Raw genomic sequence first — 24774 nt, forward strand, 5'->3', positions numbered from 1 at the left:
GGGGGGGTGTATCTGCGATGGTGGAGAGCTCAGCTGACCGATGGGGCTCCCCGTCCCTTACCTGGGATGTAGATGGACGGAATTGTCCCCGGGGCAGGCTGGGAGGGGTAGCTCCCGCCGCTCCTTGGAGCGGAAATGACGTAGCGGGCTGTCCATTCTTACACGAAGCGGAGGTGGCCCGTTGGCCCGCCCCCTCGCTCTCGGGGCACGCTGGGAAACGTAGTTCTTGCTCGCTCACGCTCGTCCTCGTATTGGCAGTGGGCGCCGGGCCCCTCTCCCCGCTCCCTGATTGGCGGCGGAGGCGGGTCACGCGGCGCGGCGAGGCAATAACAAAGGGTTGGGATCGGGGTGGGCCTGTGCGAGCTGCTGCTCTGACCGTTGTGGCGGGTCTCGCTCTCGGGAGCTGTTATTACCGTTACTGGCCGTGCTCTGTGTTGTCCGGCGCGCGGCGGCAGCCCGGCCGGTGCTGACGGAGCAGGGAGGGGCGGAGCAGCTGCAGGCCGAGACTGTGCCCATGGCGGGCCCGGGGGGGACTTTCCCCGGCGGGAGCCAGCCCCGAGCCCAGGTGACGGAGAGGCTCGGGCCTGAGTGGGGGTGGTGGGGGAGACGCTGCGGAAAGGCACCGGGAGCCGCAGATCTCGCAGCCCGGCCAGGGAGCCGCTCCGGGGCGGGTAACGCGCTGGGACTATCGGGGCCGAAGAGCGATGGCGCTGCCCTCACGCTGCTCCGGCCTGACCCCAGGGGCGGCGCTATGGGGCCCGGCGGGGTGCGCCCTGGGGGGATTAGCCGGCGCTGGGGGCGGGGAGAGACGGTGGGAAATAGGGGAGGGGTGTCGCGGGGGGGGGTAGTGACACCCTGCCTGGTCCCCCGTCTCTCCCCAGCACTGAGCCAGGCTCCCCCATTGTCCCCATGGGTGTAAAATCCCCATTGCCGTCTCCGCTCTTCTCACCAGTCCCGGGCCCTTTCGGTCTTCTCCGCCGCGGGGTTTGCCCCATTTTCTCCCCCCTCCTTCAGTGTCCGTCTGACATCTCCTCCCACTGGAATATTTTCCACCTCACTATCTTCCCCCCCCCCCTCCGCTTGTGACCAGCAGCAAGTTCTCCCTGTGCGGTGGGAAAGGGCTGCCCTGAGCCCTTCCCCGGATGGGCAGAGGTTGGTGGGTGTGGTTTGCAGAGCCCTGAGCTGCGGCTGCTTCTGGAGTGGGACAGGGAGGTGTGGCAATTCTCTGCCAGGAACGAGGAGTGGCAGGGCCAGGAAGGGAGAAGAGGAGGAAGTGTCCCCAGTGGAGACTGCCCAGCCCTGGTTACCCGCTCCCAGCTGCTGCCCCCACAACTGCTCAGTGCAGCTCCCACTATCTGCCAATCACCTGCCCCCCGCTGCTGCCCCTTCGCCAGTGCCAGGGAGTCTCCCTGCTCGATCCCCCCTTACTTGCCCTCTTAAAGCAGCTCCATAAAGGGCTCCCTGGTGCCTTTCTGAATGGAGCATGTGTGGTTAGGGGGAAACTATCCATCTGTCTCTTGAACTTCCGCATACAATCCCTTCAGACTGTTCTCACTTACTGTTGGTAGCTTTTGTTTTGTGAGTTAATCTTTCGGATTTTGTCTCTACATGTTTGTTCTGTTCAGTTGTGCTCAGCTATAGCAATTTGTCTATGATTCCAGTTTTTTAGGATTCCTTTTTATTTTCTGGTCATTAAAGAGCTTCTGATAGAGCCATGTGGCTCGCTTACTTTTCTTGTGCTCTCTCCTTTACCCTTTGATAGTTTGCTGCTGTTCCTTTAATATTGTCTGTGAGAAACTGCCAGCTCTCCTGAACTTTTTTCACCTGCGATTTTATTCCCATGGGACCTCACCTACCTCTTCTCCAAGTTTGTTGAAGTCTGCCTTTTTAAAGTCCATTGTCCGTATTCTACTATTCCCATGCCTTCTTTCTCATAGAATCATGAAATCTATCACTTCAGGATCACTTTTGTCTCTATTGTTTTCCATCTTCAGTTTCCTAACTAATTCCTCTTGTAAGTCAGAATCAAGTCTAAAATGGCTGTCTTCCAGTTGATTTTCCCGTCTTCTGAAAGAAACAGGTGTCCCCAGTACATTCCAAGAATTTATTGGACACTGTGTTTGGCTGAATTCCTTTTCTAACAGATGTCTGGGTAGTTAGAGTCCCCCATTCCCTGTTACTAATTGTCTTTTGAATTGTTTTGTTCTATGCACGACAGTCTAGAATATCAGTGTGCAGGGAACGAGCCTGGATGGAATTCTGATGTGAAATGATTTCCTGTTCTGACACATCCCCAATTACACTGCAGCCCGTTGGGGCAAAAAGGGCAACATCCGTAACTCCTCCCCTGTGTGTAGTGGGATTGTCAGTGGGGCAGTAGGTGCTGAGTGTTGGACTCTTGCTCTTTCAGGAGCCGGTGACCTTCGCGGAGGTGGCTTTGTATTTCACCAGAGAAGAGTGGGCTCTGCTGGACCCCGCTCAGAGAGCCCTCTACAGAGACGTCATGCAGGAGAACTATGAGAACGTGGCCTCACTGGGTGAGGATTCCAGCCCCTCAGGTATCAGAAGGGGAAATGGCAAGTTAAGGTTCACAACACACCCCCAATGCAATCTCAGCTGTGGCCTATTTCAGAAACCTGCCAACAGACCACTGACACACACACGAGCTCTCTGCTTTCCCCACTACAGAACACTCTGGGAACAGAGCATAGGAGCGCAGGATAGCCCAAAGTCTAACACCTTCTCTTTGCTCAGGCAAAGCTTGGGGTTTGGTCCAGTGTAGGGAACAGAAGCTACCGACACCTGGCCTGCATTCAAACCCTGATCCTCCTCCACACAAGCCATCTCAGACTTTCATAATGTTACCATCCCTTTACCCTTGCACTGAGGATTCCTTCTGAGGCATTTCTTTCACTTACTCCTCACTGAGACCGCTAGCATGTATGCTTCCAGACTGCTGACAATTGTTGTGGCAAGAACACAGCCTTCTGCCCCTTAATTGACGCAACCAGCAACACTCAGCACTGAAATGAGGAACACCTGTTCCTTCAAGTGTCACATGCACCTCTCTTCATATCACAGTCAGAGCTCTGCCAAGCTGTTCCAACTACTCCCTTCACCCTTCATTTATAGCTACAGCTGACACAGTGCATGTAGCTGGAGTGCATGCGGATAAATGCTGGTATTCAAATCTGTAGAACACATCAGAGGGTATGTTCTCTTAGTCCTTCCTTCTATTGATTATTGATCAATACATTTTTAAGGTCAGGAGATAATGTCATGTTATCTAGTCTGACCTCCTGTATAATATTGGCCATACAGTTTCATCCAGTTGCCATTAAAGTGAGCTGAATATCTTGTGTTTTGATGAACATTTCTTCAAGAAAAGCATTCAGTCTTGACTTGAAGCGATGGAAAATTTGCCACTTCCCTGGGAAGTTGGTTAATTTTTGCACCTCCCTTGCTGACCTATTGCTATTGAGATTTGCCAGCTCAATTGTTGGAGGGTAGGGACAGAGTTAAGGTGGCATTGCAGGGGCGGCGTGATGTTTGGTTCTTCATTTCCTGCTTGTCACAGGTTTAACTTTAGCCACCATCCACATGCTGGATGGGCATGAGGCAGCACTGGGCAACCTTAACTCTGATTTTGTGTAGTTTATGGGCATTTCATTTCCTTGCTTTCTTTTTAATGGATTTTTTTGCTACTATAACTGTGACACGGGATCTATCCCCCCTTGTGGGGTGGGTTCGGGAGTGTGATGGCCCCATGGTTAGAGCTTGCCTGATGGTCATTGACCTCAAGACAGTGTGGCCACCAGAGGTGTGATGGCAGGGATAGGGGGACCCGGCTTCTCCCTACTCCACAGGATCCCAGCCAAGGGCCCTTACAATGGCAAGGTTGCTTGCCACTCAGTCAGTGGAGAGTCCGGCCACAACATACTGACTCTTGCCAGCTGTCATGGCAGTCTTCCCCCTCTCCCCACCCCCTTGCTGGGCCGCTTCACACCTTAACTCCTGAGGTGCTGGTCCACAGGCCCTCCTGTCACTGGTCAGGGGTCTGGACACATTGGGTATCCTGCCTGATTCTCCCAGTCTCTGGCAGGCTCAGGCAAGGGCTGCATCAGTTCCTGGGCTGGAGTCTGAGACGTACGTCCCTCCTCCTTGGTAGTCAACCTAGAATGAGCTGTGCTGCCCTCTTTTATTCTGGGGCAGCAGTTGTCACATGACCAGCACAGTCTGGGGGACGGGACTTTCACCACCCATAATGAATTGTTAAAGCTTTATGGGCTAGTGTGGGGTACATCCACCCCGTCACAACCCATGTCTACGTTAGAGCTTTGGTTTGCAAGCTATGTCATGTAGGGATGTGATTTTTCATACCACTAACCAACAGAGTAATGCTCACAAAACCAGTCCAATATATCTATGTAGATTTGAGAGCAGTTTAAAATAGTTTTTAATACAGAAATTATGGTATTAGGGCAAAACTTGCAAGAGAGAATCCTGCAGAATGTAAGCAAAAACCACAACACACAGATTGTCTGATAGTTGTCCGTGTTAGGGCTCAGACTCAAACGCATGATGTAACTCAGGTTCAATGGCCATAGCATGTCCTCTTGAGCCAACCAGTTACTGTGACTGCAGATAGTTGGAAACCCTCTAGCTGTTAAAAGATCTGCATCTTGCTGCACATGTGAATTTCAATCTCTTTGACTCATCAGTTGATGATGTAGGAAGGAGAGTTTTAGGTTTATTAGGAACTGCAAAATCCCTTGGAGAAGTAGGAGCCTCAAGCCTGTACAGGAAGGATGGACTTCACCTAAATCAAAACGGAAGCATTGGTTTAGTCCTAAGTGGGAGACAGGAGATGGTCCAAGAGGGGAATGCAAATGAACCACTTGGTAATAGAGGCCATAATGTAATTAAATTTAAATTTAACATCATTGTGAGGGGGTAAAATACCAAAGAAGCCCATCACAGCAACATTTATCTTCAGAAATGGGAACTACACAGAAGTGAAAAAGCTAGTTAACTAGAAATTAAAAGGAGCAATCACAAAAATGAAATGTCAGTATGCTGCATGGAATCTTTTTAGAAACACCGTAAAAGAGTCAAAATAAATATGTCCTAAATGTGAAGGGATCTGACCAGGAGGTGGACAAAGAAAATACCACCAAGGATAAACAAGACATTAAAAAATCAAAAAGAGAGTTAGAGGTGTGACCCGTCTGTGCCCAGGGTAGCCAACTGATAATGCCAAGGTCAGGGCAGGCTGCAAAAGGAGAGCAGATTCTCCCCATGCTGGTGGGTGACACTGAAGCCCGGCTTCCCAACCAGCCACAAACTGCTTCTGATTTCCCCACACTAGGTATCAAGAAGCCAGTCCACAAATGTCCACAGCCCCCTTTACTGCATTTCAGCTCCAGGCTCCCAAATCAGCACTAGGTCCAGTAAAGAGACCAGTTACTAGAACTCTATGCTCTTTACTAAAAAGGTTCCCTCTGACCCCAAGGGGTCAGCCACAGCACCAGATCAGTGTAAGTTTGGATCTTATCTAAAATACCACGCTGTCAGCCAATCCTTTAGTATCTAAAACTAAAGGTTTATTGTGAAAAGAAAGAAATAAACCATGAGAGAAGTGTTAGAGGATGAGAGCAATCACAGATATACAAAAGATTAAAAGTCCATACACATCAGGCTTCTGGAAGAAATGTGGAGTTGCAGGCTTGTATAGTCCCTCTGGTTCACATCCAGTACCTGGATGGGTCTAAGTCCTTCGGTTCAGTTGCAAGATGAATAGATCTAGAGGTAGGTGTGTGTCTACAGCTGGACAGGATCATAGACCAAGATGGATCCTGTGGTTTGATCTTATAAACCCCCTCTCCCGGCCATGCGGCCTGTGGACAGTCACAAGAATCAAAATGGAGTCCAGAGTCACATGGGCCAATCCTGGTGACTCTTCGGGTGTGCCTGGGGTCCAGTCACGTAAGCAGGTTCTGGTGACTCATTGGTGATGCTGGCTTCTCTCTCTGGGCCCCGTGCACCTGGGAGTGCCTTAATGGGCCATTAAGCTGCCCATTGTTCTGCAGCCGTCCTATCTGGGGTGTTGCCCAGGCAGCACAATTTGAAACACAGATATCTCAAATACATCTATAACCTCCATTTCACATATCCCATATAAACATAAGTATTGTTCTCTTACTCAGCATATCATAACCTTCCTAACAGTACCTGACATGGCATATCCCACATGGATTATTACGATTCCGCCATCCAGATGTCCCACAACATACTAACTGCCCCCCCCTTCAAGCCAGCCCACATGACAAGAAGCACAAAGACAATCTTTAAAAATTGGAAGTTAAAGCCTACTGAGGAAAATAGAAAGGAGCATAAACTCCAGCAAGTCATGTAATTTAATAGAGGAAGAGAAGGACCTGGGCATATTGTTTATCATAGGATGGCTTTGAGCCGCCAATGTGATGTGGCCATGAAAAAAGCTAATGCAGTCCTATGATGCATCAGGTGAGGTATTTCCAGTAAAGCTGGAGGTGTTAGTACACATTATACAAGGTGCTGGTGAGACCTTCTCTGGAATGCTGTGTGCAGTTCTGGTCTCCCATGTTTAAGAAAGAAGAATTCAAACGGAAACAGGTGCAGGGAAAGACTACTAGGATGATCCAAGGAATGGAAAACCTGTATTATGAGAGGAGACTCAAAGAGCTTGGCTTGTTTAGCCTAACCAAAATAAGGCTGAGGGGTGATGTCATGGCTCTCTACAAATACATTAGAAGGATAAATACCAAGGAGGGAAAGGAATTATTTAAGTTCAGTACCAGTGTGGACACACAAACAAATGGACATAACCTAGCCATCAGAAAGTCCAGACTAGAAAATTGACAAAAGTTTCTAACCAGAGGAGTTCTGGAACAGCCTTCCGTGGGGAGCAAGAAACCTTGCTGGTTTCAAAACTGAGCTTGATAAATTATGGAGGGGACAGTATGATGGGAAGGCCTGATTTGACAATTAACTAATCTTTGACTACTAACGGTAAATATGCCCAATGGCCTGTGATGGGATGTTAGATGGAGTGGGTTCTGAGTTGCTACCGAGAATTCTTCCTGTGTGTCTGGCTGGTGAGTCTTGCCCACATGCTCAGGGTTTATTTGATTGCCATATTTGGGGTCGGGAAAGAACTTTACCCCAGGGCAGATTGGCAGAGGCCCTGGGTTGTTTCCCCCCCCCCCCCTTTCTTTGCGGTATGGGTCACTTGCTTTTGGATTCTCGGTACCTTGAGGTCTTTAAGGCATGATTTGAGAACTTCAATAACTCAGTCGTAGGTTAGGGGCCTATTACAGAAGTGGGTGGGGGAGGTTCTGTGGGCTGCGTTGTGCCGGAGGTCAGACTAGAGGATCATGATGCTCCCTTCTGACCGTAAAGTCTCTAAGTGACTTTGAAGAGTAACTAGCAAAAGTCACTGAAATTAATACCAATTTTTTAAAAGTACTTCAGAAGCAGGAAGCCTGAAAAATAATCAAAGGGCTGCTGGTTGATAGATGTGCTAAACGAGCACTCAGGAAAGCAAAAGCCATTGCAGAGCTGCTAAATGTATCCTTTCTATCAATCTTCACTGCAGAGGGTTTCAGGGACTTTCCTACACCTGAACAATTCTTTTTAGCTGACAAATCTAAGGAAATGTACCAGATTGAGGCATTGATAGAGGAGGTTTTGGAACAAATTGATAATTTAACCATTAATAAGTCACCAGGGCTAGATAGTATTCACCCAATAGTACTAAAGGAAGTTATATATATAAGTGCAGAACTACTGCCTGCATTATGTAATCTACCACTTGAATTGGTCTCTATACTAGATGACTGGGAACAGCTAAAGTAATACCAATTTTTAAAGAAGGCTCTAGTGGCAATCCTGTCAATTAGAGGCTGGTAATCGTAACTTCAATACCAGGCAAATTACTTGAAAACTATAGTAAAGATCAGACTGATCAAACACTTAGATGAAAATGATTTGTTGGGGAAGAGTTAACATGGGTTTGTAAACAGAAAACATGATTCACCAATCTATTAGAATTCTCTGAGGGGTCAACAAACGTGTGGATGGGGTTATCCAGTGGATATAGTGTAGTTGGAATTTTTAAAAAGCCTTAGATGAGGTCCTCCACCAAAGGCTCGTAAGGAGTCATAGGATTAGAGGGAAGATCAGTAGCTGGTTAAAAGACAGGAAACAAAAGGTAGGAATAAATGGTCAGTTTTCAGAGTGGGAGAGAGGTAAATAATGGGATCCCTCTGGGATCCGTACTGGGGCCACTGTTGTTCAACATATTCATAAATTAACTGGAAATGGGAAAATAGGGAGGTGGCAACATTTGCAGATGATGATGATACAAAATTACTCAAGATAGTTCAGTCCAAAGCAGACTGAAGAGTTACAAAGGGGTCTCGCAAAACTGGGTGACTGGTGTCATGGGAAAAATCACGCAGCTACTCGATTTGAGTTAGATCGAGTAGAACTTTAATCTTGACAAACACACAGTAATCTATTGCTATAGGGAAGCCCAGGTAGCACATCCCCGTGCTGATCTCTGGAACTTTGCCTTGGTTCAAAATACAGATGGTTTGTTTTAGATTACTTTTAGATTACTTTTCACATACAGATTGTATAGTCGAATTTCCAGTACTTTACAGGTTACTTACTGCACATAGGGTACTTATAACACATAATGGGATTCTCCTGGTGCCAGCAAGTCCCGAGTCACATACAGTCACTTGTTATCTATCACAGGAATCGCTGACAGGGTATAGCTGGATGCGGTCACAAAGGTGGTTAGCGTCTTACAACATAGACCAATGATTTTGCATTTCTATCATAGTTTCAGTCTAAGGCATCCTGCCTGAATTTTTGTGATTCCACATTTCCCCTTTTTGTACTTTTAATACAACTTCGGGAGCTGCCTTATGTTGTGGCATGCTGCATTCTCACAAAATATCTTGGACGGACGGGGGCATAGCTATCTGTTGTTCCTTACACAATTCATTATAGGGGAGGGAACCATGGAAATATCAAAATTTCTAGCTAAAATTCTGCTAAATACAATCCCGGTTTGCCTGTGCCATGAATCCATTTCCTGTAGCTTAGGTTTAGATACTTGTCCCGCTATACGTTATACTTTCCCACATTCCCCCACTCTCATCCAAAGAGAGGTCTAGGCACCTATTCTTTCCACACACTGGCCAATGGGGCACAGGTCCAGGAAGCCCTGGCTTCTGATTGACTCAATGCCTTAATCTACTGGGCATGCTAAAGGGGAAAAGGGAGGCGATTTACTGCTTGGACAATTATATCTGACACTACAGGTATGGTCTTGAAGGAGAGGCTAGGGTAGTGTATGGCTAAACATTCCTAAAAGACAAATAAAAAACTGTCAAACTTATTCAAATGCACAGGCTATATTAAGCCAAGCGTGATTAACAGGCAATTCAGGGGCTGGCTGGAACGCCCTGTTTCCTTGAAGGGTTTGGACTTTCAAACAGGAAAACGGAAATGTCCATTAGTTGCTGGATTTCTTTGTTGTTCCCCTCTTCCTTTTGGAGCAGTTCAGCATACAGCAGGTACATTTCTTGTCTGGTCTCAGAGTTCAGTCTCGTTTTAGGGGTTCGGGTAAACTGTTTCAAACATAACTTTAAGCAACATCGTAAGAGCACTACAACAACATATGTAACAACCATGATTATTAGGATTGAAAAGATACCGTACATAATTTTCTTTCCTAAAGTTCCTATGGCAGGCAGCCAGGAGGTCAAACAGGACCACATATCTTCAAAGCCCCAGTTAGTGTTTTCTGAGGCTACCTGATGCAATGTCCTGAGCTGAGATTGAGTTTTGTGAATATCTGTCTCAATTCTTTTATCCTGGTTCACATACATACGGCAACTTGAATTCATTAAGGTACATACTCCACCTTGGGAGGCTAAAAGAAAATCTAGGGCCATACGAATTTGGGTAGCAACTTGAGACAGCTGGGAAACTTCTTCCTGCAAGGTTTGAATAGCATCTATAGTAGCATTCCCCATTGCTTCTATGGTGGCAGAAAGATTGACTACTGCCTTTTCTAACTCGGTTACACCTAGTGAAGGAAAAAGGGGTCACACGAATTGATGAAAGCCAATGTTTTGAGTTTCCAGGGGATTCTCTTATCCTTTATCGTGGTGGGCTAGATTTCGGACCTGTAGACTATACAACTCATTGTGAATCTCAAATCTTGGGATAACTCTTTCAATAGTACAGGTTCCCATTCACTTCCAAGGTAAAATTTTATATGCCTATTTCCCACACAGCCAGTACATTCCTGGGGTGTCTATGGCAGGATAGGCGGAATGGGTGCCATTCTAACACTTCGTTTGATAAGAGATGATTGGTAATCTGGGACTCGACACCTTCTGGATAAATACATGGTATATGATGGAGCGGTTTGAACGACCTTGGAGACATTTTCACATTGGGAGCTATTAGAAGGGAGGAAAACTCCTGAATCCCACGGGGTATATTGAAGTTGCCCTGGGCGATGGAGTAGTCAGTTTGGTTGGGACCAGTACAATGGTTGGGAATTGCATTCCCTAACAAAATTCCGTAGTTAACTTCGGGCTTATAATCTAAAATATGTTGGTAAAATGGGTAGCGACCGATAAGGTTGCCATGGGTATCATTATGGCGATAACAAAGGGTAGCTTCAACCTTGGGAGCTGTTTTCCATCTAAGAATATGGATGGGGACTCGTCCTAATGCTGACAGGTTCTTGGGCTGTAATATAAGGTGGGTGCTGTTGTCATCTGAGGCCCATTTGTCTAGTGATACGGGTATAGCCACCTAATGGAATACCTTGCTTTGGGTGTGCTGGTCCGTGAATACAGATCCAGCAATTACTGTGATTATTCTGGTCGGCAATAGATTGGGACAGTTTCACAAGAAGGTTAGAGTCCCAGTCAGCAAAAACAAATGAAAGGGTTAGGGATAAGATAACAGCTAAGTTTTTCATTTTACCATCAATTCGGGAAGAACTCCTCTAAACTAAAACAGTCCAGCTAGTATCAAGAGGGTCACCAGAGTCTCTTATGGTTTTCGTGGTCTTAGATTGTATTGATGCCTTGGAGTTTCATCGGTATTGGTCGAGAACAGATGGTCAGAGGAGGGGCTCTCTCTGCAATCTTTCAAGGTGTCAGGGTTCGTTGAGTTGGGGGTCACCAATGGGGACCGAAATTCTATTGCCCTTGGGTCTAACGGCAGTGGGGTCTTTTTGCAGTGTAAAGCGTGAACCCAGTTAGGGTATCCTTGACATTGCACAGTGGTATTAGTGGTTAACAACACTAAATAAGGTACTTTCCATCGAGGCTGCAATGCATTCTGTCATTGGTGGATTTTTACACAGACCCAATCTCCGGGTTGGAGGGAGTGGCACGGTTCTGTTGCAGGTGCTGGAAGGGCTTCTTGAACCTGTGAGTGGATAGACTTGATACACTTCATTAATAATTTACAATAGTCCAGTATCACATCATCAGTTATATGTAGATCAGATTCTTGTGGGTTTGGCAGTGGGGTGTGTGGCAATCTCATGGATCTGGCCATAAGGATCTCATGTGGAGATAGTCCATGTTTTCTGTTGACGGTATTTCTAATATATATGAGAGCTATGGGTAAGGCATCAGGCCACTTCAAGCTGGTTTCTGCACATATCTTGACTGAATCTAGTTTTCAAGTCAGAATTCTTTCTTTCTACAGCTCCGCTACACTGGGGGTGATATGCACAGTGCCGGTGTTGTTGAATTCCTAAGGCTTTACATACGTTTTGAATTACCTGTCCTGTGAAGTGGGTCTCTCTATCGCTGTCCAGAATGAGGGGCAGTCCAAACCTAGGTATAAATTCTCTCAACAGTTTCTTGGCAACAGTTACTGCATCCGCTCGCTTACAAGGATATGTTTCTACCCATCCTGAAAACATATCAACAATGACTAACACATATTCAAAGTTACAACATTTAGGTATTTGAATGAAATCCATTTGTATGTTCACAAAGGGACCCCATGGAGTGGGGTGTGCTGAGGGTTTGGTCTTTTCCTTCTGGCCTATGTTATGGGCTAGACAGATAGGACAGGTACTGCAGTACTGTTGTGCTATAGAAGAAAAATTTGGGGCAAACCAATTGCGCTGTACTGCTGCGATCATCCCCCCTTTGCTCGTGAAAGCCACAGAGTGAGTCACACGGGGAAGGTAGGGCAGAAGAGCCTTGGGCGCTACCAGATGGCCATCCGGGGAGTGCCACAAGGTATCCGGCTGCAATTGGCACCTGTGTTGCTGCCAGTCATTCTTCTCCTGCTCTGGGGTCTGATCTTGCAATTTGGCCAGAGCAGTGAGGCTGGCTAGGGGAGACTGATCTGTGGAAAGGAAAATATTAATGAAGTCTGGTGCTGGGGGACTGGAAAGGGCCCCTTCCCTAGCTGCGTGATGAGCCAGTGCATTTCCATGCGTAACATTATCATAAGGGGTAAGGTGGACTTGACATTTAACGATAGCTAGGGTGGAGGGTGATTGCACAGCTTGTAATGATGCATCGACATACTGTCCATTTTGAATGGAGCTTCCAGTAGAAGTGAGGAATCTTCTCTGCTTCCAGAGTTGTCCAAAAGCATGGACAACCTCAAAGGCATAGCGAGAATTGGTGTAAATGGTCACAGATTGTTTATCAGCTAATATATACACGCGAGTGAGGGCTACTAACTCGGTGACCTGGGCAGACAAAACATGCTGTAAATGGTATGCCTCTAATACTTGGTGCTGGGTACATACGGCATATCCGGAGACCAGGTTACCCAAGCTGTCACTGAGGCAAGAACCATCAACAAACAAAACTAATTCAGGGTTTAACAAAGGGACATCTTGAAGATCCAGTTGGGGAGTAAGGAGGTGTTCAGTAACTAACAGGCAATCATGGGGTTCACCATTGGAAAGAGTGGGGATAAGTTAGGCAGGATTTAATACAGAGCAGCGGGTCAGGGTGATGTTAGAGGCTGAAAGGAGGAGTCTCTCATATTTAGTTAGCCTAGAGTTGGATAAATGCTGGGTTTTGCCTTTTAAAAATAAGGCAGCAACAGTATGTGGAATGGCTACAGTCAAGGGGCATCCTAAAACTAGAGCCTTCGCTTTTTCAACTAAAAGGGATGCTGCAGCAACTGAGCAGAGACAGGGAGGGAGTCCAGCTGCTACTGGGTCTAATGTATTGCTATAATACGCAAGAGGACGATTCTTATTTCTGTGGAGTTGAGTTAGGACCCCCTGGGCAAACCCATCTTTCTTGTGGCAAAAAAGGGTAAAAGGTTTCTGATATTCTGGTAACCCTAGGGCAGGTGCTTGAGATAAGGCTTGTTTGAGAGATAAAGGACTGTTCAGCCTTGGGGGACCAGACAAGAGGCTCAGTGACTGAGTCTAAAGTCAGGTTCTGCAGGGGTTTTACGAGTGAAGCATATCCCAGGATCCATTGTCTGCAATATCCTGCCATTCCTAAAAGGCTTCTCATTTGTTTGTGAGTGGTAGGCTTAGGTATTTGTAAATGGCATTGGTCCTGGAGGAAGATAACTGTCTTTCGCCTGTGGAAATATCGTGACCTAGGTAATGTACTGGAGGGAGACAAAGCTGCAATTTAGATTTAGACGCCTTGTGACCCTTAAGGGCAAGGGGGGTTAACAGGATAAGTTAATCTTTTTTACAGGCTTCTGAGGAGGGGGGAAACCAGCATTAAATCGTCTACATACTGGACTAAGGCTATGGGATCCAGGTCTTTCTTTAAAATTTGCAAAAAAAGAGTTGGAGCTTCAGTATGTCCCAGTGGAAGCCAAGTCCATGTATATTGAAGCCCTTGATAAGTAAAGGCAAACAAAGATCTGCTATCTGGGTGGATTGGGATAGAAAAGAAAGCAGAACAGAGGTCCACAATGGTAAAGTAGGTAGCAGTTGCGGGGATACATGACAATAGTTGTAGGATTAGGGACAATGGGAAAAGAGGGTAAGACTGCAGCATTAACTTCTCGGAGGTCTTGTACAAATCGGTAAGTGTCTTTCCCAGGCTTTTTTACTGGGAGGATAGGAGTATTATATCAGCTGCGGATGGGAAGAATAATCCCTTGTTCTAAGAGTGAGGTTATAACCGGCTGGATACCATCTTCAGCTTCTTTGGAAATAGGGTACTGCAGAATGCAAGAGAGAGGCTTTGTAGTGTTTAAAGTGACCCGTACGGGTTCAGCGCTTAACATGTAGCCTACTTCGTTCGAATGGGCTGACCACAGTTGTGGAGGCACTTGTGCTAACAGTTCCTGTTGCAATGAGGAAGTGTCAGGTTCGGTGTCTATCAGGTCAGAATCTTGTAATAATGTTAATATTGCATCTCCTCTGGGTTCCGGCATATGAAGATAAATACTGTCCAGGGTACAATAGATAACACAGCCTAATTTACACAACAAATCTTTTCCCAGTAAGTTAACCAATACAGAAGGACTGAGCAAGAAAGCATGCTGTTCAGAAATAGGTCCAACAGTGACAGAGAGAGGTCGAGACGCTGGGTGGGGAATAGGCTGTCCGCTGATGCCTATGGCATTTATAATTTAAGCAGAAATAGGGATATGGGGAAATTCTGAAGCCCTTAGTGGGGAGCGAGAAGTGCTGGTATCGATGAGGCAAGATACAATTTGCCCATTTACAAGGCACTTCAGGTTGGGGCCAGACTGATCTAGGGGAATTAAGGGAGCAATGATGTCACGACCCCTCGCATTGTCCTATGCAGGGTTACTATAGTTGCTTAAATCCTGGGAAGAGCGGGAGGAAAAACAGCGAGGTTTTTGGTCCAATCTGGTCGGTTGGGACATTGGGATTTCCAGTGGCCAGGTTGTTTGCAATAGTGGCACTGGTTTCCATAGAATATCTGCCCTTGTCCCGTATTCTGTTGCCTTCTCCTCCTGTTCCAACCTCTCTCTCTGCCTCTTCCCCTCTGATTTCCTGTCCAATTTTGTAATTGGTGAATCTGAAGAGCCATAAGCTTGATTTCGTTATCTTCCTTTGATTTTTCTACTTTCTTTTGGAAATGTTGTGTGGCAGCTAAGAGTTCTGTTAAGGGTTTTCCTTCCCAGCCAATAATAACATGTTGAATTTCGCTAGAAATCTTAGGTAAAAGTCCTTGAACAAATGCAGCAGCCATGGCTTGTGGCGTGTCTTGCTCAGGATTTTTCATGCCCGAGTGGCGTTCAAACACTTGTTTCAGTCTCTGGAGGTAATCGGCTGGTTCTTTCCCCTTGTTCTGCTTGCCATATTAATTTTAGTCCAATTGGTTTTTTGAGGACATATTGTAAGCACTGCATTCACTAGCTGATCACGGGCGGTGACTAAAGCTTGGTCAGTACCAGGGTCTCGGTCTGGCCATTGGGCTTTGGTATGAAGCCTTAGAAGGGTTTCTCAGGACAGAATGGCTCACAGGAGTTGATTTAAATCTGCCCAAATGGGGTTATAACAGGTTATAAGGGTTTGTACTTGAAATTTCACTGGATCTTCCCTGATTTTTGGAAATGCTCGAGGTAGATTAAATAAATCAGATGGGGACCATGGGGCATGCACAGTTACTATATCTGCCCCTTGTCCTGGAAGCTGCCGGAGTGGATACTGTCCCAACGGTTTTGTATTGGTTTGACTCCGGAGATAATGTTTGTTGGAGTCGGGGATAGCTTGGATTTGATCAATAATCGGGGCAGGTTTCGGGACGGCAATCTCTGCAAACTGACTTGGGTCAGGGCTAGTAGTAGAATCTGCCTGAGCTGTTTTTCTTGTATAAGGTGGGGGTTGGTGTTGAGGTAGATTAGGACTAGCCGGCTGAACAAGGAGTGCAGTAGGGGCTGGAGACCAAAAGTCTAACAGGTCCTCAGTAGTTTCCTGAGGATAGGGTACTTCTTCTAATGCTGAATACAGATGACTAGGACCCAAATTTGGGGGAAAGGCCAATTTCTCCCGTACTTCTTTCAATTGCAGTTTTAATTTTTCCTGGAAGTCTTTTAGACTCAGTTTGTGACTCATAGTGTCATTTTGAAGCTTCATCATACCAATCAAAAAGTGCATGCCATTGTGACTGGGATACTTTGGATCCACAAAACTCTAGAGCTTTTCTCAAGTGCACTATTTTATCCAAATCAAACGTTTCCCACCTCGGGGAATTGCCTGGCCGGGTCATCCTTGGTATAAGAGTGCCATTTTGCCAGAAACTTGCAAGTCCTGGGAGAGTAATGCGTACTCAGATAATACACTGGGGTTCCCTTCGGGGGACCTGACATTTGCCTAGTTTGTCCTGTCCCCATTATCACTCATACACACACAGGGATGGCTTATTGAGGAATCCGCACCACTTCAATTCAGCTTGCAATACTGCTGAGGTGAATGAACCCGATAACAAAACGCTTATTTAGCGGGAGGGGGTTGGGAAGGAGACAAGACACAAAAGGGGTCCTCCAAAGTCACAGGAGTCCTAACCCTAGGCCTTGGTGCTGAGACAGCACTCCAGTACCTCAAGCTCCTCGAAGCATGCCTATACTCATCGTCACCGTTTGCGGCAACAGAGGCGGTCCTCGTTGTCCTCTAGCTTGGAGGCATTGAGAGATTGGTCCCTGGCACCGAGCAGCACCCGGAATCGAGGCCGTGCACGGCACCGCAGGTCTAGTGGCTCGGGGTCCCACAGGGGGGACAGTCATCGGGACAGCCAGCGTCCCCACAAGGCACCACAGCCGGCTGTGCAGTCATCCCCAGCTTGGCCCCAAGGTCAATGGCCACAGCAATGGCTGCAGCAATGGCCTTATTGGGCCACATGGGGCATCCAGATGGGACAGGGGCCACATTCCATCCTGTCAGCGGGGCTTTGGTCTGTGCCTCAGGCTCAGGAGAAGGCCCATACACACCACTCCTGGGATGAGGAGTTGAACTTCATGGAGGGATCCTCTATGGGTGCATCCCTTCGTCAGGTGAGGGAACACCCGCAGGACGCACCTCGGCAGTCCTCTTCCTTCTCATCGGACGAGGCAGTCTCCGGGATCATATGGCACCACTGGAGGATTTCAGGGCGCACCAGGAGCTTCTCAACAGAGTGGCCTCTAACTTGGGGCTGGAGGTGAAAGAGTTAGAGGAGGCCAATGATACCCTCTTCAATGTGCTGGCGATGGCTGCCCCAGTGAGGGTGGCCTTACCAGTCCATGACTGTGTCCTCAAACTTGTAAAGGCCCTGGGCAAACCCCTTCCTCTGTCGCCCCTATGTCAAAGGTGGCTGAGAAAAAGTATTATATCCTGGCTGAAGGGTTTGAGTATTTGTTTACTCACCTGGCCCCGGGAACCCTGGTGGGAGATGCAGCCAACCAGAGGGACAGGCAAGGTCATTCAGGTTCCACTCCCAGGGACAAATACAGCAAGAAGCTGGATTTGTTTGGGAGAAAATTTTATTCAATGGAAGCCCTGCAGTTCCGGATTGCCAATCATCAGCCCTTCCTGGGTAGACACAATTCTAATTTGTGGGACTCCCTCAGGCGGTTTACTGAGGCCCTGTCCCAGGACCAGGCTGCAGACCTTACCACCATCCTGGATGAGGGAATCACGGTGGCCAGGGAAGTGCTCCAGACAGCCAATGATGCCGCTGACTTGGCGGGTAGGGCCATAGCCACCGCCATCTGTATGAGACGGTGCTCATGGCTGCAATCCTCGGGCCTGTCCCAGGAGGTGCAGCAATCAATTCAGGACCTCCCCTTCAATGGGTCGGCTCCATTATCAGACCAGACCTATGCAAAGCTGCACGGTCTGAAGGACTCCAGGGCCACGTTTTGCTCCCTGGGCCTGTGCACGCCCCAGGCTTCCAGATGGCAGGCATACAGCCATGACCCCCATCTAGGCCCTTTCAACTCTATAAAAATAGGGACAGGAATAGGGGGTTCAGAAGTAGGAATCAACCCCCCAGCTTGTCCTCAGCCCCCCAACAGAGGTCCCCCAGTGGGTCGGACAACAGTTAAATAGTTTAGCCCTGCCCTTTGGCCTACCCGCTGGCAGCAGACTCCCCGGGCAATGATGAAAGGTCTTCCGTTCAAGGAACTGGTCCAGTCAGTTACCCTAAATTCTTACACTTCCACTGTAGGATGGGAAGCCTGAATCAGCGCCGACCCAGGCAATCAGGGGCTCTGGTCAGTGGAGGAGAAACTCCTTCACAGCAACCTGAAGGAGCTGAGGGCCATTCGTTTAGCATATGAGGTGTCCATCCAATTCCCGACAACCAGAGTGGGGCAGGTGCTGACGGACAACACCACAGTCATGGTTTGCATAGACAGGCAAGGGGGAGAGCGCCTTTGGCACTCTGCAAGGACTCCCGGGAGTGGGGAATAATGAGGCAGGTAGCCTCAGAAAGTTGTTCCTACCCCGCCACGACTGGCTGTTGGACCCGGACGTGGTGGTGATATTCTTCCAGAAGGGAGACCGCTACTCTCCCACCCCATGTCAGTCAGGTTCCTCATGGTGATGTAGAGGCTCTGCCTGCAGGTCTGTGACCCAGGGCTTCCCTGGGGTCTCAATTGGGTCCTCTCGAGACGCACGGGGCCCCCCCTTTGAACCCATGGCTTCAAGCCGCCTCCTCGTGCCTTCAGGAAATGTAGCCTTCCTGGTGGCCATTACCTCAGCTAGGAGGGTCTCCGAGCTTAGAGCCTTGACCTCGGAGCTCCTTACACAGTATTCTAGAAGGATAAGGTGAAATTGAGGCTGTATCCATCCTTCCTGCCCAAGCTGGTTTCCCAATTTCATGGTAACCGAAATAAATTTCTCCCTGTTTTTCTAAACCACACGGTTCGGAGGAGGAGAGGAGATGGCATGTCCTCGCGAGTTACATCACGTATCAAGTTCTGCAACCAGCAGGCGAGGGTGTCCCTTCTGGGAACCATCATAGCGCACAACCAGAGCTCAAGTGCCATCGCCCAGCAGGTGACAGAGGACGTGGGATTTGCCAGAGCTGTGCTGACGGCAGCTCACTGGTAATGCCTACTCACCTCCAAGGTATCCTTGTTAATCACCTATAATGGAATGGACATGAGCAATCACTCGAAGAAGAAAACAAGGTTAATTACCAGTAACTGATGTTATTCGAGGTGTGTTGCTCATGTCCATTTCACAACCCACCCCCCCGTCCCCGCTGCCAGAGTTGGCAGAAAGATGGGACTGAGGGGGTGTAGGGCTGGCAGTGCTTCATATACTGCAGCATGCACGTGGGACTCCAGAGGGAAACAGAGCCGGTCCTACTGGATCTGCTAAGGGGAAAAAAGTTTGGGGAACCCTGCACAGGGGCATGCACTCACCTATAATGGAATGGACATGAGCAACACATCTCAAAGAACATCAGTTACTGGTAAGTAACCTTGATATCATGAGTGTCTGGCTGTGTGTGTTCCCAGCGGACAGGAGCACAGTTACATCCATCATAACAAGATTGTCCTGCACCTTTGATCACCTGAGGCGCTGGCCCCTGATTTTATTGCTTTAAAATGGGCTTGGATTAAAAAACAGAACTTTTTGGGTGTGTAATGAATGTCTCATGAATTCACCTAATCTCATTTGTCTTCTTTTTCTGGGTCATGGTTTCAAGTTTCTAAACTGGATGTCATCTCCCACATGAAACAAGGTGAAGAGCTGTGGGCCCCAGATCACCAGGGTTCAGAGGAAAAAGAGATCCTGAAAGGCAGCTGTATAGGTGAGTGATAACTAAACCAACTTAGGACCTGAAGGAAACAGCTGGGATTCCCCTCAAAGACCTTGTGACCTCTTTGGAGTTCAGGATGGTGCCCAGCATGTGTCATATCCTCAGGACAAATATTGATCATGGTTTTCTTCCAATCCTGACTAACTCCTGTCAGTAGATCCCTCCTAAATTCCCTTCTCCTTTTTTATTTGGATGGAAACTGGATGCAAAATTGATCCCCTTTTCTCTCTCCTTTGGGGAAGAGTTTGGGGAAAGTGAATCCCTGATTTTTTTTTCTATCTCCAGCTATTTGTTTGGTTTCTTCTGCCCTTTTCCATTCCTGTTTCTGAGGTTTTACTTTGTCTGTCCTAGCAGGTGATGGGATGGTGAGTGAGACCTTGAAGCAGAATCCTCAGCAGGAAGTTAATGAGCACCTGGAAGCACATGGGATGTTGCAAAGATGCAAAGGGAGTGTGTCCAGGAGTTGTGAGCAGGGAAAAGCCTGTGAGAATCAGCACAGGCCAGAGAAGCAGAAGTTAAAGGAGCCAACACAGACATTTGTTAAACCTGTTCATTATCAGGGAATTCACAAAGGTCATGCACAAACCACAACCCAGCAGAGGATCTCCAAGGAAGAGAGAAATAACACATGTGTAGAGTATGGGGAAAAGTGCAGTAGGGGCTCAAGCTGCATTAGACATCAGAGAATCCACACAGGAGAGCGCTTCTATAAATGCTGTGAAGGTGGGAAAACCTTCACTCGAAACTCAGCCCTTATTACATATCAGAACATGCACACAGGGGAGAAACCGTATGAATGCTGTGAGTGCGGAAAAACCTTTGCTCATAGCTCAGCTCTTATTACACATCAGAGGACCCACACAGGGGAGAAACCCTATGAATGCTCTGAGTGTGGGAGAACCTTTGCTCTTAGATCAGACCTTATCAAACATCAGAGGATCCACACAGGGGAGAAACCCTATGAATGCTGTGAGTGCGGGAAAACCTTCGCTTGGAGCTCAGCCCTTATTACACATCAGAGGATCCACACAGGGGAGAAACCCTATGAATGCTGTGAGTGCGGGAAAACCTTTGCTTATAGCTCAGCCCTTATTACACATCAGAGGACACACACAGGGGAGAAACCCTATGAATGCTTTGAGTGTGGGAAAACCTTTGCTCAGAAGTCAACCCTTATTACACATCAGAAATTCCACACAGGGGAGAAACCTTATGAATGCTCTGACTGTGGGAAAACCTTTGCTCTTAGCGCAAACCTGATTAGACACGAGAGGGTCCACACACGGGAGAGACCGTATGAATGCTCTGAGTGTGGGACAGCCTTTGATAGCAGCTCAAAACTTAGTAGACATCAGAGGATACACAAAGGAGAGAAACCATATGAATGCTCTGAGTGTGGGAAAATCTGTGCTCATAACTCAGGCCTTATTATACATCAGAGGATCCACACAGGGGAGAGACCCTATGAATGCTGTGAGTGCGGGAAAAGCTTTGCTCAGAACTCAGTCCTTATTATACATCAGAGATTACACACAGGGGAGAAACCCTATGAATGCTCTGTGTGTGGGAAAACCTTCACTCAGCATTCAGGCCTTATTAGACATCAGAGATTCCACACAGGGGAGAAACCCTATGAATGCTGTGTGTGTAGGAAAACCTTCGCTTGGAGCTCAGACCTTGTTAGACATCAGAGGATCCACATAGGGGAGAAACCCTATCAATGCTCTGAGTGTGGGACAGCCTTTGATAGCAACTCAGAACTCTGTAGACATCAGAGGATCCACACTGGAGAGAAACCGTATGAGTGCTCTAAATGTAGGAAAACCTTCGCTTGGAGCTCAGGCCTCATTAGACATCAGAGGATCCATACAGGGGAGAAACACTATGAATGCTCTGAGTGTGGGAAAACCTTCACTCAACATTCAGGCCTTATTAGACATCAGGGAATCCACACGGGAGAAACCCTATGAGTGTTGTGAGTGTGGGAGAGCCTTTGATACCAGCTCAGAAGTTAGTAGACATCAGAGGATCCACAAAGGAGAGAAACCATATGAATGTTCTTAGTGTAAGAAAATCTTCACTGACTTCTCAAACCTTATTAAATAGCAGAGATTCCACACGGGGGCAAAATCCTATGAATGCTAGGGCTGTGGGAAAACCTTCAGTCCCATTCTGGTCTCATGACTGAAAAATATGAATAATGCATAGGGGAAACTGAGGCACACACACAGTATTCAGAGAAAACATTAAGAATTTATCCACTTTGTCACAGCAGCTCAATCCCAGTCTGCAGCCCCCAGCTCTGCTGCTGCCCTGCAGTCCCAGAAAGAAATGCTGAGACTGTGAGACAGTAAGCATGATGAAATGTAACCTCACTCTCTACATCTCCCATTAGGTAGAAAAGAGGTGGTACCAAAGACCCCAGATTCAAGGCCTCCAAAATGGAACATGACCATGTATTGGAAGGGGTGGTACCGGGGGAAGGGGTGCTACAGGTAAAATTAAGTCTACCAAGAAGAAGGAGGGTAAAGAAGGGGGATCCATCGGTATACAGAGCCATAGTTAGGGGAGGATGGAGTTCCAGCAGCATATGGAGCTATGGTAGGAGGAGAAAACTCTGTAGGCATATAGAGAAAAGCCTGATGTGAAGGGATATTCTGATGTGTTCCCCCTCCTGCAATCTGGACTGGTGTGTAGCTGTGTCACCTCAATTCCTCAGTCCTGGGCCCTGACTTACCCCACTTTGCTGTGTGATCCACCCACTACTGGGTCAGCCCACGCCCAGCCTCCTGTGAGTACTTGGTCCCTGACCTAATGACGGAGCACTCTGGCCAGCCACTCTTGGGATAGAATCCCAGGAAATGCCCCCAGTCCCAGTGTGACATGCTGTACCCCTTGTACACCCTAATGGTGCGATTTGTGTATCATTCATGTTCACCCTTACAGTATAACTGTGTCTTGTATGATGTAAAGTGGCCATTTAAGGTGTTTTTAGAATGCCCATGGAATACTGAAAATTGTTGTGGTAGTATGTTCCCTGCAGCGTCATACACGTGTACAGATATGAAACCCTGCTATATCATATTCCCAGACGTGTGTCTCACATAGCTTAAATAGATGCAGACAAGCACAAAGCTGTGTTTTCATGCCCAGCAGAGATAGGCATACAGGAACAATGGACTGGCCTAAGCACCTGTGAGCACTTTGACTCAAGAGGGAAAACACGCCCATTGCCAGACATGGATGATCACCTGACCCCAGGGACTGACTCACTACTGAGGTCACAGATGTTAGAACAGCTACATTCAGGTCACTGTGGAATAGTGTGCATGAAAGAAATTGCACCAAGCTACTTTTGGTGGCCTGGCCTGGACAGTGCCATTGAAGAGAAGGTAAGAGCTTGTACTTCATATCCGAGTGTGAGTAATGCACCTCAGTTGGTGACCCTACACCCTTGAGACTGGCGTGAAAACCCATGGCAGCATATTCACATTGATTTTGCTGGCCCATTTGAAAGAAGTATGTTCCTGGTTGTTGTAGACACCCACTCTAAATGGGCAGAAGTCTCTCTCTAATGCCATCCACTTCTACTGAAAGTACTATCCAGAAACTGCGTGTAATCTTTAGTCGTTTTGGTCTTCCAGAACAACTTGTGAGTGATAACGGACCATAGTTCGTCTCTCAGGAGTTTGAAAATTTTTTGAAAGCAAATGGGATACATCACATCCCTTCCACACCATATCATCCATCCACCAATGGATTAGCTGAAAGGTTTGTGCAGACCATGAAGCAAGCTTTAAGATCTGCAAGGGGACATTCGTCCATTCAAAAGTATCTGAACATCTTCATACTGTCCTACAGAAACACATCTCATGCTATGACCAAAGCGTCCCTGGCCTTTCTAATGATGGGATGACAGCTGTGCACTTACTTTGATCTGCTGAAACCTGCCAAAGTACGACAAGTTGTGCAAAATCAACAGCAAAACCAAGTCATCAGACGTGCACACAGAGTGAAAGACCGAATCTTTAGTCCTGGACAGCCTGTCCTAGCTCGGAACCATGCTTCTGGAGCTAAATGGGTCCCTGCTACAGTCATTGCCCAAAATGGTCCTATTTCCTACACTGTCCAGACTGCAGATGCCATGGCCTGGCAGCGGCATGTAAATCAGTTGCTGCCATGTCCCAAGGACACATTTCCAGTTGAACTGCCTGACCTCACCATTACGCGTGAGATATCATTGAGTCAAGAGTCACCCGTTCCTGATTCCCCTTCTCCATCCACCTCTGCAGCAGATACAGGCCGCTCTCCTATTCAAACAGATTCCATATCCTCACCTGGTCAAGCTACGAGTCCTGAGCCCATTGTTAGACCCGCACCAATAACACCTACAAGTGCCAGAACACCAGAAGTCCGTCATAATCCGCCTAGAGAAACAAGGCCTCCTGAATGGCTGGATCTTTAGTTAGGATCTTTAGTTAGTTATGGGGCATAATAATCCCTGAGGTTTAGCTGGGAAATGAGGCAGTCTGCTCTCATTCCCTAGTTTAGTGATTGTTCTGTTAAATTGGCGTTTTCATTAAGGGGGGAGAAATGTGTTATGTATTTTGTGTCTTGCCTTATTGCCTAAGTGGCCGTAGCAACAGAACTTAGATTGTTGCCAGAGCAGTAGAGTTAGCCTATTAGGGGATAGCTTAGACAGTTCTGGCTGGTTTTTGGTGTAGTTCAGTAAAGACTTTTCATGGTTTGCATCTTTTGGTGTTTCATGCTGATTTCTCTCTGAATACCAGTACTTTCCAAGGATTTGGAAACAGGGTACTGCGGTGGACCATCCTGAGAGAGGGAATAAAGGCTTTCTGCTCCCCAAACTCTACTTTTGCAAATGCTGCAGAAGACTCATCCCAGGTTGAGGTAATTGTTATTCCCTATACCTCTCCATAACTTGGGTTTCCCCTCT

The 24774-nt window shown here is 47.4% G+C and overlaps 1 pseudogene; it reads left to right on the forward strand.

Moving 5' to 3' along the window:
* The first annotated feature begins 371 nt into the window (after positions 1–371).
* Positions 372–24568, forward strand: LOC137141129 (zinc finger protein 420-like; annotated as a pseudogene).
* The last annotated feature ends 206 nt before the right edge of the window (positions 24569–24774 follow it).

Source organism: Emydura macquarii, unplaced genomic scaffold (genome assembly GCF_026122565.2).
Source record: "Emydura macquarii macquarii isolate MOO-44397 ecotype Brisbane River unplaced genomic scaffold, CSIRO-AGI_Emac_v2 contig_3004, whole genome shotgun sequence".
NCBI classification, from domain to species: Eukaryota; Metazoa; Chordata; order Testudines; family Chelidae; genus Emydura; species Emydura macquarii.